The sequence below is a fragment of the Oncorhynchus masou genome, chromosome 32 (assembly GCF_036934945.1).
Source record: "Oncorhynchus masou masou isolate Uvic2021 chromosome 32, UVic_Omas_1.1, whole genome shotgun sequence".
NCBI lineage: Eukaryota > Metazoa > Chordata > Actinopteri > Salmoniformes > Salmonidae > Oncorhynchus > Oncorhynchus masou.
Genome location: NC_088243.1, coordinates 52,547,853 through 52,567,773, shown reverse-complemented (window position 1 = coordinate 52,567,773; position 19,921 = coordinate 52,547,853). Strand labels below are relative to the sequence as shown.

The 19,921-nt window shown below is 45.4% G+C and overlaps 1 protein-coding gene across 1 annotated transcript in view; it reads right to left on the bottom strand.

Annotated features, from left to right (window-relative positions):
• Positions 1 to 19,921, bottom strand: part of LOC135526181 (fibroblast growth factor receptor-like 1) — a 65,500-nt gene that overhangs the window by 44,701 nt on the left and 878 nt on the right. The window lies entirely within an intron of this gene.

Genomic DNA, 19,921 nt, shown 5'->3' with positions numbered 1-19,921 from the left:
GACATGCTGCACCATGAGATGGTCCATCTCTTCAGCAGAGGGTAGCTTGCGTAGAGGATTGAAGTTGGAAGTCCACTACTGTCAGGATGGCGGTGTTGCCATCAGATGGGGGGAGACCCGTGACAAAGTGGGCCCACTCCAGGACCGAGGAGCGGACAGTGCCAGGAGCAAACATCCGGTTATCTGGGTCCCCCCTTGGGTTTGACTGGGAACTCTGCACCTCACGAACATGCTTCCCTATTCCCCAGCTGAGTGCCGTCAGCAGGCACAAGGTGGGAAGGATGGCCTCTGGTTCCGTGCGTGTAGCCGCGGGGCTATAACGGCGTGACAGCGCATCCAGCTTGACATTCTTGAATCCAGGTCGGTATGAGAGGGAGAAGTTGAACCAGGTGAAAAGCAGGGCCCACCTAGCTTCACTGGAATTGAGATGCTTGGCGGTGCAGAGATATTCCAGGTTCTTGTGGTCTGTCCACACAATGAAGAGATGTTCTGCCCCCTCCAGCCAGTACCCTCCACTCCTCCAATGCCATCTTCACCGTGAGAAGCTCACGTTTCACCACATTGTAGTTCCTCTCCGTGGCGTTGAGGCGATGGGAGAAGAAGGTGCAGGGATGTAACTGGAGGTCCAGGTAAGAACATTGGGACAGTACAGCCCCCTCTCTGACATCCAAAGCATCGGCCTGTGCAGACAGGGTGGAAGCCAGGGTGCTGTAACCCCGGATAACGCGGCGATAAAAGTTGACAAATCTCAGGAAATGTTGCAGTTGCATTCTGGACATACGCTGGGGCCAATCCACCACCGCTCTCACCTTCCCGGGATCCATCTGTACACTCCCTGCAGAAATGATGTAACCTAGGAAGGGGATGGTGGAGCAATGGAATTCGTACTTCTCTGCTTGCACAAAAAGCTGGTTCTCCAGGAGGCATTGGGAGAACCTGTCGGATGTGGAGCACATGTTCTTGGGCAGAGCGGGAGCAAACAAGGAAGTCGTCGAAGTAGACGAAGATGAACCGGTTCAACGTGTCACAGAGAACATCATTCAACAGAGCCTAGAATACAGCAGGGGTGTTGGTAAGACCAAATGGCATACCAGATACTCGTAGTGGCCGCTGGCCGTGTTGAAGCCAGTCTTCCACTCGTCCCCTTCCCGTATCCACACCAGGTGGTAGGCATTCCGTAGGTTCAGCTTGGAGAACACGGTGGCCCCCTGGAGCGGCTCGAATGCCAAGGAGATGAGTAGTAGCGGGTAGTGGTTCTTCCCTGTGATGTCGTTGAGGCCCAGGTAGTTTATGCACGGGCGCAGGGGAAGCAGAAGGAGGGATGAACCGTGCAGCTAGGGAGTCCTCAGAGAGTACAGTCGTTCCCGGGGTGGAGTGGTGCCTGAGAGAAGGTTGATCCCGCAATCATAGGGTCAGTGTGGCGGAAGCGAAGTGTCCCGGGCCTTACTAAACACCTCCTGGAGGTCCTGGTATTCATCGGTAATGGCGGAGAAGTCCTGGGCAACTTTCGAGCCCCCAGGAAGACATACTGGGGCAGGCTATGCTGACTTCAGGCAATGAGCATGGCAGAATGGGCTCCAGCCCATGATGGCACCAGAAGACCAGTTAATAAGGGGATTGTGTCGCTGGAGCCAAGATAATCCCAATACCACAGGAACCTGAGGAGACTTAATAAGCAGGAATTAGAACATCTCACTGTGGTTCCCTGACACACGTAGGTTGATGGGGGTGGTATTGTGGGTGACCCGGCCTATAGAGCACCTGTCCAGCGTTCTAACGTCCATGGAAATGGACGGGCTGAGTGGGGATGTCCAGATCGGATGCCAGGGTAGTGTCCATAAAGCTCTCATCGGTCCCAGAGTTGATGAGTACCCGGAGAGATTGTGACAGGTTCCCCCACAGCAAAATGGCATGAAAAGGAATGCCAGTAAGGAGTGAGGAAAAGTTATCCGTATGACCCACCAGAGTACTCGCTACTACCGGTGAGCCTGGTCTTTTAGTGGATAGGTGGCCACGAAATGACCAGTAGTCCCGCAATACAGGCAACTCTTTGTGTGAAGCCTGTATAGCCGTTCGGCTGGGGACAGCCTAGCTGTCCATCTAATTGCATCGGTTTGGGGAATAGGTGAATTGGCAGACTTCGGAGAATCTCGGGGGAACTCGGGTAGCCTCAGGTTCTCTCGGCAATAGAGCTGTCGGGGACTTCCAGGATGTCGAGGCGAGGTCGACGCCTTGGGCAGGCGAGTGAAATCGAACCTCCTCTCCTTCCCTTGCTCCCGTAGTCGCCCATTGATCCGAATGGTCAAGGCGATGAGCGAGTGGAGATCAGTCGGTAGTTTCCGAGCTGCAAGCTCGTCCTTTACTTCGTCCGATACTCCGTGCAGGAACATGTCGAACAGCGCTTCCGGATTCCAGGCACTTTCAGCTGCCAACGTGCGGAAATCCACTGCATAGTCTGCCACACTGCGGGAGTCTTGCCGAAGCTGGAGTAACTTCCGTGTAGCCTCTCTCCCGGACAATGGAGCATTGAAAAGTTTCTTCACCTCCACGATGAACTCCTCCAGACTGAAATATACGGCCAACTGCTGTTATCATAATACTGCCGTAGCCCAGGCGAGAGCACTCCCGGACATCAGCCTGATGAGGTATGCTATCATCTTACAGTGGTCTGAGGGGAAGGAGGAGGGCTGCAGCTCGATGATGAGGGAACACTGAGCGAGAAACGTCCGACAGGTGCCCGACTCTCCATCGAAGCGTTCCGGGGGAGGTAAGCAGGGTTCACGAGAAACCGTGGGGCTGGGAGGGTACCCTTTACTGAGGGGCTGGGAGGGTACCCTTGTGGTAGGCTGACTAACAGGCAACCTGCGGAAATGCTCCAGCAATGTGTCCAACGCTTGGTCATGGCATTCGGCCAAGGTCTGGAACCCTTCCACAAGACCATGAAGCAACTCCTCATGCCTTCCGTTGGTGGCTCCTTGGGAGGAGATGGTGTTGCGGAGCTGGTCCGAGTCTGCTGGGTCAGTCATGGCCAGTTCGTACTATCACGTTTAGGGAAGACCCAGATGCAGACAGTGTCGAAGTAACAAAAGTTTATTACTAGAACAGGGGCAGGCAAACAACAGGTCAATGGCAGGCAGAGGTCAGTAATCCAGATCAGAGTCCATAAGGTACAGAACTGCAGGCAGTCTCGGGGTCAGGGCAGGCAGAGGTCAAAAATCCAGGGCGATGTGACAAGGTACAGAACGGCAGGCAGGCTCAGGGCAGGCAGAATGGTCAAAACCAGGAAAACTAGAAAACAGGAGCAAGGGGAAACCCGTTGGTAGGCTTGAAAAACAAAACAAACAGGCAACAGACAAACAGAGAACACAGGTATAAAGACACTGGAGTTAATGGGGGAGATGGTGCGACACCTGGAGAGGGGTGGAAACAAGCACAAAGACAGATGAAACAGATCATGGTGTGACAACGGCATTATATTACAGCAAAACAAAGCAATAAATGTAAAGTAAAAGTACACAATAATGACAAATGGCAACAGAAATAATGTTGTTATTAGTATTTATTTAATATTAACAGCTGATTTTCCAGATGGAATCGAAAAACCAGAAACCCATTTAAGCTAATATGAAGTAAACAGGATTGTTTTTCTCTACCCATGTTCTTAACTGACTTGCCTAGTTAAATAAATAAATAAATAAATAAATACACACATATATACAGTGCCTTGCGAAAGTATTCGGCCCCCTTGAACTTTGCGACTTTTTGCCACATTTCAGGCTTCAAACATAAAGATATAAAACTGTATTTTTTTGTGAAGAATCAACAACAAGTGGGACACAATCATGAAGTGGAATGACATTTATTGGATATTTCAAACTTTTTTAACAAATCAAAAACTGAAAAATTGGGCGTGCAAAATTATTCAGCCCCTTTTACTTTCAGTGCAGCAAACTCTCTCCAGAAGTTCAGTGAGGATCTCTGAATGATCCAATGTTGACCTAAATGACTAATGATGATAAATACAATCCACCTGTGTGTAATCAAGTCTCCGTATAAATGCACCTGCACTGTGATAGTCTCAGAGGTCCGTTAAAAGTGCAGAGAGCATCGTGAAGAACAAGGAACACACCAGGCAGGTCCGAGATACTGTTGTGAAGAAGTTTAAAGCCGGATTTGGATACAAAAAGATTTCCCAAGCTTTAAACATCCCAAGGAGCACTGTGCAAGCAATAATATTGAAATGGAAGGAGTATCAGACCACTGCAAATCTACCAAGACCTGGCCGTCCTCTAAACTTTCAGCTCATACAAGGAGAAGACTGATCAGAGATGCAGCCAAGAGGCCTATGATCACTCTGGATGAACTGCAGAGATCTACAGCTGAGGTGGGAGACTCTGTCCATAGGACAACATACAGTCGTATATTGCACAAATCTGGGCTTTATGTAAGTGGCAAGAAGAAAGCCATTTCTTAAAGATATCCATAAAAAGTGTCGCTTAAAGTTTGCCACAAGCCACCTGGGAGACAAGCAGAAACCAAAATTGAACTTTTTGGCAACAATGCAAAATGTTATGTTTGGCGTAAAAGCAACACAGCTCATGACAATGAACACACCATCCCCACTGTCAAACATGGTGGTGGCAGCATCATGGTTTGGGCCTGCTTTTCTTCAGCAGGGACAGGGAAGATGGTTAAAATTGATGGGAAGATGGATGGAGCCAAATACAGGACCATTCTGGAAGAAAACATGATGGAGTCTGCAAAAGACCTGAGACTGGGACAGAGATTTGTCTTCCAACAAGACAATGATCCAAAACATAAAGCAAAATCTACAATGGAATGGTTCAAAAATAAACATATCCAGGTGTTAGAATGGCCAAGTCAAAGTCCAGACCTGAATCCAATCGAGAATCTGTGGAAAGAACTGAAAACTGCTGTTCAACAATGCTCTCCATCCAACCTCACTGAGCTCGAGCTGTTTTGCAAGGAGGAATGGAAAAAATTTCAGTCTCTCGATGTGCAAAACTGATAGAGACATACCCCAAGCGACATACAGCTGTAATCGCAGCAAAAGGTGGCGCTACAAAGTATTAACTTAAGGGGGCTGAATAATTTTGCACGCCCAATTTTTCAGTTTTTGATTTGTTAAAATTTTTTGAAATATCCAATAAATGTCGTTCCACTTCATGATTGTGTCCCACTTGTTGTTGATTCTTCACAAAAAAATACAGTTTTATATCTTTATGTTTGAAGCCTGAAATGTGGCAAATGGTCGCAAAGTTCAAGGGGGTCGAATACTTTCGCAAGGCACTGTATATATAACTATTTACATGAAAATGCACTTTAAAGTTTACTGAGGAAAGGCCTTCTACTACATTACATGTAAACAACAGTGAGTTATTACAAAATATACAATTTAGAATCAAACATACATTCAATAGATATAGTAATCTTTGGACATACAATTCAGGGAAGGGCCACAGGTTTCTGCAGGCTTTCTTGTTGAAGCCCAGTTCTACCACACCTGATTTTACTATTCAAGGTCTCGATGAACAGCTGAGTAGTAGAATCAGGTTTGGTAGCACTGGGCTTGAACAAAAAAGCCTGCCTAACCCTGTGGCTCAACTTGTCATTAGCCATTTTGGTAACTCCTGATACAAACTGTGACAAACGACAAACTGCTGAGAAACATCTGTAAAATACAAAGTCCTTAGACAAGTACAAAACACTTTTAAGAATCATGATTTACAAATCTGACATTGGATAGGTGCTCTAAATCCTTAAAATATAAATGCCCTTAGAAATGCTCTACACGCTTGTTCAACTCCAGTAAAAGAGCACACATTCCCACATTTATAAATGGCAGTATAAATATGAAAGCAGATGGAAGTACTCACAGATTTGGAACAGAACATACATAAGTGCTACTGGTAGTGTGCGATGTACTGTGTGCATACGAATAAGCGTAAGTCGTTTGTCAGATCCACGTGTGCCGGTTTAACAGATTTCTTAGCTTCTGATAGGAAGCTATGTTTACAACCTGCCAACTTATCGTGTACCGTAGGGATGGCGTGCATGTGACAGATGAGTGCAACAACGTTGTCCTTGAAAGTTTGAGAGATGGTCTCTCCACGTTCTCTCCTCTGTAGTAGCAAGATGAGTGCACTAGTACTAATTGCCACTCAATGAACCCAAAGGCGCATTTAAGAGACAACTAATATAATAAAATAAGCACATATCATGCGTGTGCGCATCAGCGTGTGTGTCAGGAAAGAGATGTCAAAAACTATACATGACTATGAATGGTCAAAATATCCTCTCCGGTAGACCTTCAAATCTTAGGGCGGTAACTCTAACTATTGCGCTACAAACCCTGTTATAGATATGGCAACTTGACATTATTTAAATGAACAGTCTGATGACGAAAGCACACGTTTGTTCCAAAATGTTTTGTTCATTCACTCAGTACTGATTGATTGCTGATTACATAGCTAACCAAGTTAGCAAGCATGGTGTTTTCATTTGACTGGCACAGGTTGCGCAAAACAAGCAATGATCATTATGATCCACACACCTGTTCTGGTGTGTGTATTTATTATAAATGAGCAGAGTGACAGTTTTCCTTAAGTTTGGTGTATCTAACTGGCTATAAAAGCAGCCAAGGACGTTCCCTAGCTTATTTGTTTGTGCTCTGGTTACACACAAGTGTCCAGATCAGCAGTTTACACAGATGACTTCAGCCATATGAAAAACATTCCATAGAAAATGATACCTACCTACTAGCTAGCTACCTTCCTTTTCCATCTACTAGGTAGCTGTTACTGTTGAGCAGCAACTGAGTTGCACCTGGTTTAAGAACTCATATATATATATATATATATATATATATATATATATATATATATATATATATATATATATATTTCACCTTTATTTAACCAGGTAGGCAAGTTGAGAACAAGTTCTCATTTACAATTGCAACCTGGCCAAGATAAAGCAAAGCAGTTCGACACATACAACAACACAGAGTTACACATGGAGTAAAACAAACATACAATCAATAATACAGTAGAAAAATAAGTTGATATACAATGTGAGCAAATGAGGTGAGGTAAGGGAGGTAAAGGCAAAAAAAACGCCATGATGGCGAGGTAAATACAATATAGCAAGTAAAACACTGGAATGGTTGATTTGCAGTGGAAGAATGTGCAAAGTAGAAATAATGGGGTGCAAAGGAGCAAAATAAATAAATAAATACAGTAGGGGAAGAGGTAGTTGTTTGGGCTAAATTATAAATGGGCTATGTACAGGTGCAGTAATCTGTGAGCTGCTCTGACAGCTGGTGCTTAAAGCTAGTGAGGGAGATAAGTGTTTCTAGTTTCAGAGAGTTTTGTAGTTCGTTCCAGTCATTGGAATCAGATAACTGGAAGGAGAGGTGGCCAAAGGAGGAATTGGCTTCGGGGGTGACCAGAGAGATATACCTGCTGGAGTGCGTGCTACAGGTGGGTGCTGCTATGGTGACCAGTGAGCTGAGATAAGGGGAGACTTTACCTAGAACTTTTAAGAACTCTTGAGATTCTGCAGAAAATATTTTAGCATAGTCAGAAATGCTACAAAAAGGTAGGACATTGTTGGTTTATATTGGGCAGAAATGTGCACGTGAGAGCGGTAAAATTGTGAATTTAATAAAAACCTGGGCATAAAATTTACTTTTTGGTCCAGCAGCCAAAATATTTTATTTTTGCAAAAACACACACAAAACAAAAGCGATTAGCATGATTGGTAATGTTTCTAAAACAATACATGTATTACTAATAAGAAGTAATATGGTATATTGTTTAATTTCAAAATATCAAAAATGTCACATGCCCTTTGACGGTGGGAGGTTACGACTGTGGTAATGCAAATCGAGTCACATTTGTGCCTGTGAGACTGTGTCTGACTAGGAGTTGTCTTCTCTTCCCTAGCAGTTGAAACTCAAACATAGAAAAATAACCTAGCTTAACCAAAGATGCCGCCGAAGAACATGGCTGACGTTTTACATTCTCCCAACCAATTGTGCAATTTAGATATTCTTTTTGCATTTTGTGTAACTTATTTTTTTAAACTTATTGTTTACATAATGTTGCTGCTACCATCTCTTATGACCGAAAATAACTTCTGGACATCAGAAAAGCAATTACTCACTGCGGACTAGAATAAACTTTTTCCTTTAACGAGTCTGACGAGAAGGATATCCTGCTTTCACTGGAACAGGCCCAGATCCATGCCTTTTGCGTGAAGAAAAGACACCGGAAAAGGGGACGCAGATCCGAGATCCTTCTGAGAAGCCGGAGGCTAGCGAGTAAACTCCCAATGCCTTCCATTCTCCTTGCTAATGTGCAATCGTTAGAAAATGAAATTGATGACTTACTATTAAGATCATCCTACCAACAGTACATTAAAAACTGTAACATCTTATGTTTCACTGAGACGTGGCTGAACGAAGAAACAGACAATATAGAGCTGGCGGGATTTTCCATTGCCCCGGCAGAACAGAGACGCTACCCCTGGTAAGACGAGGGGTGGGGGTGTGTGTCTTTTGTTAATAACGGCTGGTATGCAATGTCCAATATTAAAGAAGTCTCGAGGCATTGCTCGCCTGAGGTAGTGTACTTCACGATAAACTGTCGAACACACTATCTACCAAGAGAGTTCTCATCTGTATTATTCGTAGCCGTCTATTTACCACCACAAAGTGATGCTGGCACTAAGACTGCTCTAAACCAACTCTATAAGGCCATAAGCAAAGAAGAAAATGCTCACCCAAAATGAGCGTAGTGGCCGGGGACTTTAATGCAGGCAAACTTAAATCAGTTTTTACAACATTTTTACCAGCATGTCACATGCGCAACCAGGGGGAAATAAATCCTAGACCACCTTTACTCATCACACAGAGATTTATACATTTGGCAAATCTTACCACAATTATATCCTCCTAATTCCTGCTTACAAGCAAAAACTAAAGCAGGAAGTACCAGTGACTCGCTCAATACGGAAGTGGTCAGATGACGCAGATTCTACACTACAGGACGGTTTTGCTTGCACCGACTGGAATATGTTCCGGGATTCATCCAATGGCATTGAGGAATACACCACCTCAGTCATCGGCTTCATCAATAAGTGCATTGATGATGTCGTCCCCGCAGTGACTGTACATACATATCCCAACCAGAAGCCATGGATTACAGGCAACATCCACATCGAGCTAAAGGCTAGAGCTGCCGCTTTCAAGGAGCGGGAGACTAATCTGGACACTTATAAGAAATCCCTCTATGCCCTCAGACGAACCATCAAACAAGCAAAGCGTCAATACAGGATTAAGATTGAATCCTACGACACCGGCTCTGACCCTCATCGGATGTGGTATGGCTTGAAACTGAAATTTGAAACCTAGCCACAAGCTGCCCAGTGATGCGAGCCTACCAGACAAGCTAAATGCCTTTTATGCTCGCTTCAAGGCAAGCAACACTGAAGCATGCACGAGAGCACCAGCTATTCTGGAAGACTGTGTGATAACTCTCTCGGTAGCCGATGTGAACAAAACCTTTAAACAGGTCAACATTCCCAAAGCCGCTGGGCCAGACGGATTACCAGGATGTGTACTCAAAACATGCACGGACCAACTGTCAAGTGTCTTCACTGACATTTTCAACCTCTCCCTGACCGAGTCTGTAATACCTACATGTTTCAAGCAGACCACCATAGTCCCTGTGCCAAAGGAAGCGAAGGTAACCTGCCTAAATGATTACCGCCCCATGGCACTCACGTCGGTAGCCATGAAGTACTTTGAAAGGCTGGTCATGGCTCACATCAACAGCATTTTCCCAGACACTCTAGACCCACTTCAATTCGCATACCGCCTGTAACGGTCGTCATATGAAGGAGAAGAGGAGGACCAATGCGCAGCGTGGTAAGTGTCCATATTTAATAGAACAAACTGAACATGACAAAATACAAAAATAACAAAGTGAAATAACAAACCGAAACAGTTCCGTGTGGAACAGACACAGGAAACAATCACCCACAACTCAAAGGTGAAACCAGGCTACCTAAGTATGGTTTTCAATCAGGGACAACGATTGACAGCTGCCTCTGATTGAGAACCATACCAGACCAAACACAGAAATCCCAAATTAAGAAAAAAGAACATAGACAACCCACCCAACTCACGCCCTGACCATACTAAAACAAAGACATAACAAAAGAACTGAGGTCAGAACGTGACCGTACCCCCCCCCCCCCCAAAGGTGTGGACTCCGGCCGCAAAACCTGAACCTGTAGGGGAGGGTCTGGGTGGGTGTCTGTCCGCGTTGGCGGCTCTGGCGCGGGACGTGGACCCCACTCCACCATAGTCTTTGTCCGCCTTTTAACCCGCCTCCGTGGCCTCTTTAAAGCGGCGACCCTCGCCGCCGATCTCGGACTGGGGACCCTAGCAATGGGTGCCAAATGGACGGGAGATTCCGGCAGCACCGGACAGGCGGAAGACTCCGGCAGCTCCGGAGTGAAGGGCCATTCCGGCAGCACCGGAGTAACGGACGGCTCTGGCAGCTCCTGACTGACCGGCGGCTCTGGCAGCTCTGGCAGCTCCTGACTGACCGGCAACCCACCCAACTCACACCCTGACCATACTAAAACAAAGACATAACAAAAGAACTAAGGTCAGAACGCGACACCGCCCCAAGAGATCCACAGATGATGCAATCTCAATCGCACTCCACACTGCCCTTTCTCACCTGGGCTAAAGGAACACCTATGTGAGAATGCCATTCATTGACTACAGCTCAGCGTTCAACACCATAGTGCCCACGAAGCTCATCACTAAGCTAATGACTCTGGGACTAAACACCTCCCTCTGCAACTGGATCCTGGACTTCCTGACAGGCCACCCCCAGGTGGTAAGAGTAGGCAACAACAAGTCTGCCACGCTGTTCCTTAACACTGGGCCCCCTCAGGAGTGTGTACCTAGTCCTCTCCTGTATTCCCTGTTCACCCACGACTGAGTGGCCAAACACGACTCCAACACCATCATTAGGTTTGCTGACGACACAACAGTCTGATCATCGACAACGATGAGACGACCTATAGGGAGGAGGTCAGAGAACTGGCAGTGAGGTGCCAGGACAACAACCTCTCCCTCAATGTGAGCAAGACGAAGGAGCTAATTGTGGACTACAGGAAAAGGCGGGACAAACAGGCTGTAGTGGAGCGGGTCGAGAGTTTCAAGTTCCTTGGTGTCCATGTAACGGATGTGAAACGGCTAGCTTAGTTAGCGGTGGTGCGCGCTAAATAGCGTTTCAATCGGTGATGTCACTTGCTCTGAGACCTTGAAGTAGTAGTTCCCCTTGCTCTGCAAGGGCCGCGGCTTTTGTAGAGCGAAGGGTAACGATGCTTTGTGGGTGACTGTTGTTGATGTGTGCAGAGGGTCCCTGGTTTGCCGCCCGGGTATGGGCGAGGGGACGGTTATACTGTTACATTCACATCACCAATGAACTATCATGGTTCAAACATACCAAGACAGTTGTGAAGAGGGCACGACAAAATATTTTCCCCCTCAGGAGACTTCAAAGATTTGGCATGGGCCCCCAGATCCTCAAATGGTTCTACAGCTGCACCATCGAGAGCATCCTGACCGGTTGCATCACCGCCTGGTATGGCAACTGCTCAGCATCTGACCGTAAGGCGCTACAGAGGGTAGTGGGAACGGCCCAGTACATCCCTGGGGCCGAGCTTCCTGCCATCCAGGACCTATATAATAGGCGGTGTCAGAGGAAAGCCCATAAAATTGTCAGAGATTCCAGTCAGATTCTAGACTGTTTTCTCTGTTACCGCACGGCAAGCAGTACTGGAGCGACAAGTCTAGGGCCAAAAGGCTCCTCAACAGCTTCTACCCCCAAGCCATTAGACTGCTGAACAATTCATAAAAATCGGCACCAGACAATTTACATTGAAACCCCCCTGACCCCCCACCCTCTTGTACACTGCTGCTACTCTCTGTTTGTTTGTTACCTATGCATAGTCATTTTGCCCCCACCTACATGTACAGATTACCTCAACTAGCCTGTCCCTCTGCACACTGACTCAGTAACGGTGCCCCCTGTATATAGCCTCGTTATTGTTATTCTTTTTGTGTTACTTTTTATTATTACTTTTTACTTTAGCCTACTTGGTAAATATTTTATTCTTCTTGAACTGCACTGTTGGTTAAGGGCTTGTAAGTAAGCATTTCACGGTAAAATTTACACTTGTTGTATTCGGCGCATGTGGCAAATAAAGTTGGATTTAATTTGAAACCATGTAAATAGTCAAGGAACAAAAGAACAACATTTCACTTCCGTAGACTTTCGTTTCAAGTAAATTAGACCAAGTTTTGTGCCTGTGCGCAGCGCTTCTAAAAATGAATCGTTCTTTCACTCAGCTTTTCACAGCCTCCAGCCAGGTAATTTTGCAGCACGAGGTGGAATAGGCTATATAGGATTCGTAGTTCTTTGACTTTGTGCGATTAATTTACCAGCTATGAAACAAAACAACAGAAATACTTTGAACAGCTACTGCAGCATTTATTTTACTACGTGGTCATACTTGACTATTTTTATTCACAGATGCGAGTGAAATGCTCGCACTGTGGAGGCCTGACCAAAAATAGAAATAGATATCTTACACTGCCTAAATCTACCCAAATCTGGCAGGTGACAGTGTTAATTTTAGGCCCTGATAAAAACTGTTGCACCTACAAACTTGCGTAGAGGGCAGGTCACTGTTTTCTGGGCTTCCAGCTTCATTTCACTCACTCACTCTTCTTCTACTCCACCGTGTGGATGTAAATGCCTAGCAGAGTGTGTGTCTGTCATTCTTTCATTAGCTCCATGTCCATCCATCCACCTCACCCCGCTAGAGCTCATCCAAGCCCCCAGCTGTCTCTCAGACAGACATCATAGAACATCGTCTTGGAATCTTGGAAGAACACTCTCCCCTACCTTAGAAAAAAATACAGAAACCTGGTCATTCCTCAAAAGCAAACCATTTAACATTTCTGGACGGTGGCGTCGAGTGTCTGCCTCTTTTTAGCTCTGGCATGTTGTTGGAGCAAAGGCTATGCCCGCTCAACCTCCACTGATGCAGAAGCTGAAGAGGGCACAAGGCCTGACTGTTGGCCCTGACGCCAGGCCTATGTGGGTAGCTGGGTGTTTGGGTTGGTGTGGGGGCAATGATGTACCCACCTCTGACTCTCCTTTCCATACCACTGGCCCCAACACACTCTCACTCTCAGATGTAAATGTTAATCTCTTATTTCAGTGTGAATGGAATTCATGTGAGTCACAGGAGGGAGTTTTGGGCACTGGGCGCTCTATGTACACACTCTATCTGAATCATAGAGGCTCAGATTCCCTAGTTGTGTTGTTTCCCATCAGATTTGGGAACACCACTCTCCTCTGCTGTGAGGGTAAGACAACCCAACCAACAGCCTTGGCCTGTAGTTACCCAGTGGTGGTGGTATGGGACCCCCCATGTATCTGTTCACACACAGGTTGGACCACCAGCAGCTCAGACCACACAAACAGAGCCACAGCTCCACAGGGATTCTGGGTAATGTTGTAGAACGCCGGCCCCGTCACAAATAACGAGCACCTGCTTATTAAGCACAACCCTTTGTGTCAACAGTCCACACCGACAGACAGCTATTATCTCACGCATGGTTCCTAATTCTGGTTTGGCTCTCGCTATACACAGTATGTAATGTTTACATGTTCGGCTGTGGCTCACACTCACCGACCCAGCAAGCTACTGCTGCGGCTGCTGGTCTGTCTGTCACTGCTGAATGTGAGTGCCAGAGCAGAGCAGACTAGGCAGGGAGGGCAGGGCAGCTTGCATAAGAATCACTCAGACAAGACCGTGCAGCACAGGTCCAAGGAGGAACATGCCAGGTGGTGATACTGATCAGTGGCTCACCCTCACTCTCACCACTGCTTTACCCAAACCTGCTGCTGCTGTCGGCTCAGAGTAGGGCCGGGTGGGCGCTCCCTCTCTCTCTTTCATCAGGGTACACTTTAAGCTCTATGTATGGCCACTTATTGGTAGCAGACTGAAGAGAGGCCCGTCTTCCTTGTTGTAGAGCATGTTTTCTTTGCTGCTTAGTCCCAGAACATTGTGTAACCTATGGCGCTGAACCAGGGCCAGGCAGAAGTGGGCCATGCCATTGAATGGGTGAAGCAGCAGCAGAGCCGGGGATGAAAGCCATTAAGGAGGCCCTTCCGTTGAGCCACAGGTTCTAAATGCCTGGAATGTCGGTGTTCTGAGAAAACCACAGGATTCTAAAGAGAAGCCGTCCACTGCCCTGAGTCAATGGGACAAATGCACGGAATGGGCATATTCCCTGCTTCTTTTCTGTGACATTATAAAATGCCCAGAGTGTAGGGCTATGATGAGTGGTGATGGTTGGAAGGGTTCTGAAATCCCCCTAGTTAAAGGCTGTGTAATCCCACCTTTACCCAGGGACAAAGAGACTGCAACAAAGCAAGCTTCCATTAGGAAGAGGGGCCCCACATCAAGAACAAATTGCTCGTGTCGAACACTCAGCCTCACTGGTCTTGTGCAAGCACACTGCTCCGACAAGTTAAGTCCACGGGAATGGAGAGAACAATTCACTCCAAGGTGCCCTCTCCCCACCTGTGCAAACAGTGCAGTTCTGGGCTCAAGTAGGTAAAGAGCACACAAACAGGGTCCACGCAAGATGACATCTCGCTGACCTCCAGCGGAGTGGGGCCTTTATCTAAACCAGGGTGAGGAATGTTTGAACACCCGCCGCTAACCTTTGTGTTTTTTATGCCTCCACTATAAATACCAAACACTTCTCTAATAGCCGTGCTCAAGCAATACGTTTCAAACCAAATGCAGCTCATTAACTGCCTTGTTTACGTAAAGTTCCATTCCCCTCACGCGAAACACCACAGACTTGTTTTAAGTGCACACGTTTAACAGAGATCACAACTACAAAGAAGACTGGGACCTACTTCAAAACAAACATAAAAAAAATATGGAGTGAGAGATACAAAATGAGGTTTGGCAAGCTGTGTTCATGTGGACTTGTAAGAGCCGGATGTTAACACATTGGTTTGTGCACCACACACTCTGAGATCTGCCACAATGAAAATCATGTTCAAATCTAATAACGAAGCTTTATGGAGCCAGAGAACACACACAGTCAGGAGCATCAGCCAAGCTGTCGGTTCCCAGGCCAAAAAATAAGTACATTAAAATACAATCGCAAACGAGGTGGGCTTTGTGTTAACTTTGAATGGGAGCATGTGTGTTGTAAAATGTAACTGTGTAACACCTGACAAATCCTTTAGCAGTGTCATCATGGTGGACAACATGCTTGTATAGGCCAGGCCCACAGTAATGGTTTGAGTTCCCTCCATCTACAAAATTGACAACAACAAAAAACAGTTTTCTTCTATGCTTGACCCATGAACCATAATTTAAACCATCAGCCACATTAGCATTATATTATATCCTTGCTGACATCAGTCGCTGTAGGGTTGCAATGTTACCAGTAATTTACCAAAGTTACCGGAATCTTCAGTAATTTTTGTAAATAAATGTCACGTCCTGACCATAGAAAGCTTTTATTTTCTATGGTAGAGTAGGTCAGGGCGTGACTGGGGTGTTGTTCTAGTTTATATTTTCTATGTGGGGTTATAGGTTTATTTTCTATGTTGGTGATTTGTATGATTCCCAATTAGAGGCAGCTGGTTATCGTTGTCTCTAATTGGGGATCATACTTAAGTAGCATTTTTTCCCCCTGTGGGTTATGGGATATTGTTTATGTTTAGTTGTCTGTTAGCACTGCATTGTTAGTCACGTTTCGTTTATTCTTTATTTCTTTTCTCTTGGCTAAAGTTTCACTTTAGTCTTTAATAAATATGTGGAACTCTACATACACTGCGCCTTGTTCCGACCATTATTACAAAAGATGTGACATTAAAAGAAAATCAAACTTTGGAAATGTATACTTGAATAACTTAAAATAACATTGATTAATATACAGTATTCATTGATTATATCGGTGTCCATATTGTCCATGAGTTTCTAGTAGATAGACCATATGGTTCAAGAGAAAATAGCCAAATTAATGAAAAAAGCATTTAATCAACAATTAAATTATTTTCATTTAACTCTGCAACTTCCAACTATTGGGACTACTTCCAACTGACACCAGTTTGACGCCAAAACATTCCCAACAAATACATATTGAAATAGTCAAATAAATCTTAGTTTGTAAAAAAATATTTCATGTTGAAACCCTCATATTAAACACCAATGGTATTCACTGTTTATGGTTTATATTTAGGACAGTGTTTTACAGCTTTGTACTATTTCTTATTTTACAATCATGTTATTTAATTATTTCATATATTTTATATGTGATAAATCCACACAGAGGGCCAGAGATTATAACAGACACCTGTGATAATCTGAAATAACCAAAAGGGCCACTAGATGTCTTGTGATAGATTACATCAAATCTCGTAGTTTACTGGTAAATTTGAACGTTTCCATTAATATGCTCTCCCTTTGCAACCCTAATCGTTCTTCTGGAACAGTCAAGTCCTCGGTGTGAAGACTGGACGGGCATGTGATACTGTTTAACTGTGTGCACACGTTCAACCCTGCGCAGAATCAGACATCCAGCTGGAAGAGGTACTAGCAAATAGCACTCAGATGGATCAGGGAAAGAGATGAGCACTGATGATGTTCTGAAGATAAGGGAGCTACGGAAGAAAACTGACAGAACACTGTGGACTCATCATAGATATAATTGGAATTTTACTCAACAAGTAGAATTGTGTCAGACTGAGCTGCTGTCCATCAAAGGCTGCTGAGGCCAACCCAGTCTCCAGTCTCCAGTTAGTCCCCATTGCTCCAGCAGAGGCTGTATATAATCAGCAGCCAGGCGTTGTGATAAGCAGGAGGCCTGCAGTGCCACATTATCCACCATTATCTGCCTAATGAGCTGGAAGAGCATGACACCTGGTGAGAGAGGCCCACAGCAGTGATAGGGAGCTCTGTTTAGTATTACTACAGCCCCAGAAGACTTCATCACTGAGTGTACTAAGTAGTAGACTACTGCTTATTGCAGCATTGACAGGATGGATGACCTGAACTGGAAATAAACAGCAACAAGCCAGGCTTAATTTCCTGGCCTATCAGTTGAATCCAATAATCTCATATTTATTAAGTTGTTACAAGGTTGTTTAGGGATCTTGAGTGGCCAGAAGGCCTTTCTGTGCTGTGAGGTCTCTGAGAGGAGAGGCCATTGGGCCATGACACAAAAACTCCCTCACCGTGCAGTATGCAGCATGTTACTATGTCTCATTTAACACCAAATAGACTCCTCAAAACCATTTTCAGATTGAAAGGCTTAAGCGCAAGGCGGATTCTTTGATGGATGTCCAAGAAAGAAAAAAAGAAAAAGAAGAGACATGTGGCTGTCGCTGAGTCTGAGATAGAAACACTGTTTCTTCAGAGAGTTTTGTACTGCTGAGTGGAAGTACATAAATCAAACGGCTTCCGACTTATTAGCTTTTGATACGGTCTGCTTGACTTGGTCCTTCAAATCGGCTCAGAGCCAAGCCAGCAATCACCAGGCCCATCTGAGCATTCACGTCCGGCAGGCGGCTGGCTGGTCCTGGAGCTGTGATAGCCCGGCACAGAGCCATGACACTGGGTGAGAGAACAGGTGAGCACCGGGGGCTGGGCTGAACTGCATTGGGTTGGCAGCTAGGCTAGCTAGAGCCTTAGCACCCGTGGGAGGCTCACTCACAGTCAATGTGGGCCACTTCTCTCCAATCCAAATGTCAAAACGAGCCAGTGAGGAACAGAAACTATGTGACGGCATGAGGGAGAGAGAGGAGCCAGAACATTCCGCAAACTGTCTGTGTTTGCACTTTATCTCCGTTGGCGGGTGTGTGGAGCGTATCTATGGTATCCGATCCAAGGTGCCTAGCTCCTGCATCACTCTTCATTCATTGAGGGCCAGCCAGCATGAACTTGTTTTTATCAGCGGCAAATCGCATGCATGGTGCCTGGACTTTCTCTCGCGAAGCCCTGCTTATAGCACTCTTGGGAGTCATAACTTTGAATAGTTGAGTATACCTACCGTGAAAATGGGAAAACTGAACTTTGGATTAAACCTTCATTGCGAAACTGGAAACGCTGTATGATAACAGTTATGTCAAGCACACTCATGCAGATAAGTGGAAGCCCTTCAAAAAAATGACTTTCTCTGCTGGGAGAAAAAAAATCTCAATGAAATTAGGATTGTCAATTTTTGATCTGACCTACCGGAGTAACAAGAGGTATTTGTATATCAGGCTAGCCCAGAACAATCCCTAAAACTGAGAAGAAACCCAATAGGCTGCATCTCTCACCTGGATCACAAGCAACACTTTACAATGCACCCATTCCAGACTCAGACGTCCCACATGACACCTTTTATCTACATTGCCAGAGAGAGACACACACTGCATAACGTCCTGGGCTCTGACATGGCATTCCTAGGATAACTCCGACAAGGCAGAAAGGAAAGGAGCAATCTAAGGACAACACAGATTGTGTGTGTGTATTTCCTTCTACCACCCACCCACTCCAGCACACGTACACACACACAGCCACACAATGTGAAAGAAGTGCAGTGAGCAGATACCAGGGTCAACAGAGAAAACAATGGACTGATTACTCCACAGAGTAAGGTCAAGATCTATCTGATTTGCCCAGCAGTCTTGTGGTGGTGGTGGCCTCTCTGAATGTGATCAGGTAGCTTTAGTTACAGCCCACCTGGATGATGATAGACTAAAACCATGAGACACAAAAGTTTGAGAATTCTACAGTAGGGGCCAACTTTTAAAACATATCACAGGTGTCATTACTGAACTGAATAAAATGTTGTTGTTTTTTAAAACAGTCAAGAAATCCTTGAACCTGATTTCGAAACATTTGCATCACACTCAAATCCACATAGTCAATTCATTTCCATATTAACATCAAAAGGGAATTCCAGTAGAATATATATTACAATACAAAATAAAATGTTGTTTCAAATCAAACAACCAATAGCCATTCCCCTTGGACTGGGCACGTTGCATGTTGAACGCAGTTTCTATTTCCTGCCACTATGGGGACATGGGACACAATCTTTTCATGCCACTTCGATTCAAAGTGATTTTCGAAGCAGGTTAGGAGAGCATTTTCGCTAACCCTAACCCATTTCCTAACCTTAACCTCAGTCTCCTAACCTGCTAAAAAAACTCACTTCGGTATCGAAGTCGTGTGAAAAGAATGTTTCCCATGGGGACATTGCAATGCCAGTGACCCTGAGTCTAGTACAGTCAGCAGGGTATAATAGAGGATCACAGAGGCTTCTTCCCCTGGTTTACGCACACAGCCCAGTAGGTGTCATCAGCCCTGCTTTGATGTACGCTAACTGCTCTTCAACTTGGCAGGAGATACAAACTTATGCACCTCTAAATTCCTGCAACGATTTCAAGAAAAGGCATGCTTGTTTGGTTTCTGACGGCCTCCCTCCGCTGATGCAAACTGGGCTTCTTCAAAAGCCACATTTATGTGCAGCCCCATGGTCTATGTTTTGTCTGTAAACACGGCACAGGGCCACTCTCTCTGGGTGCGCAGTTAATCATTAAACACATTACCACTGAGAGGATTTTTTTGTTTCTGTTGACCTTAGGGCAAATTTGAATGTGGGGTTGGAAGCCAAGTAGAGTTCACAGAATTGTTAAATAAATTCCTGTGAATTAAACATGTGATAGAAGAGGTCACTCTAGGTGGAGTGTAGACTCTGTCTCTCAGTGTTGCAGACACAAAC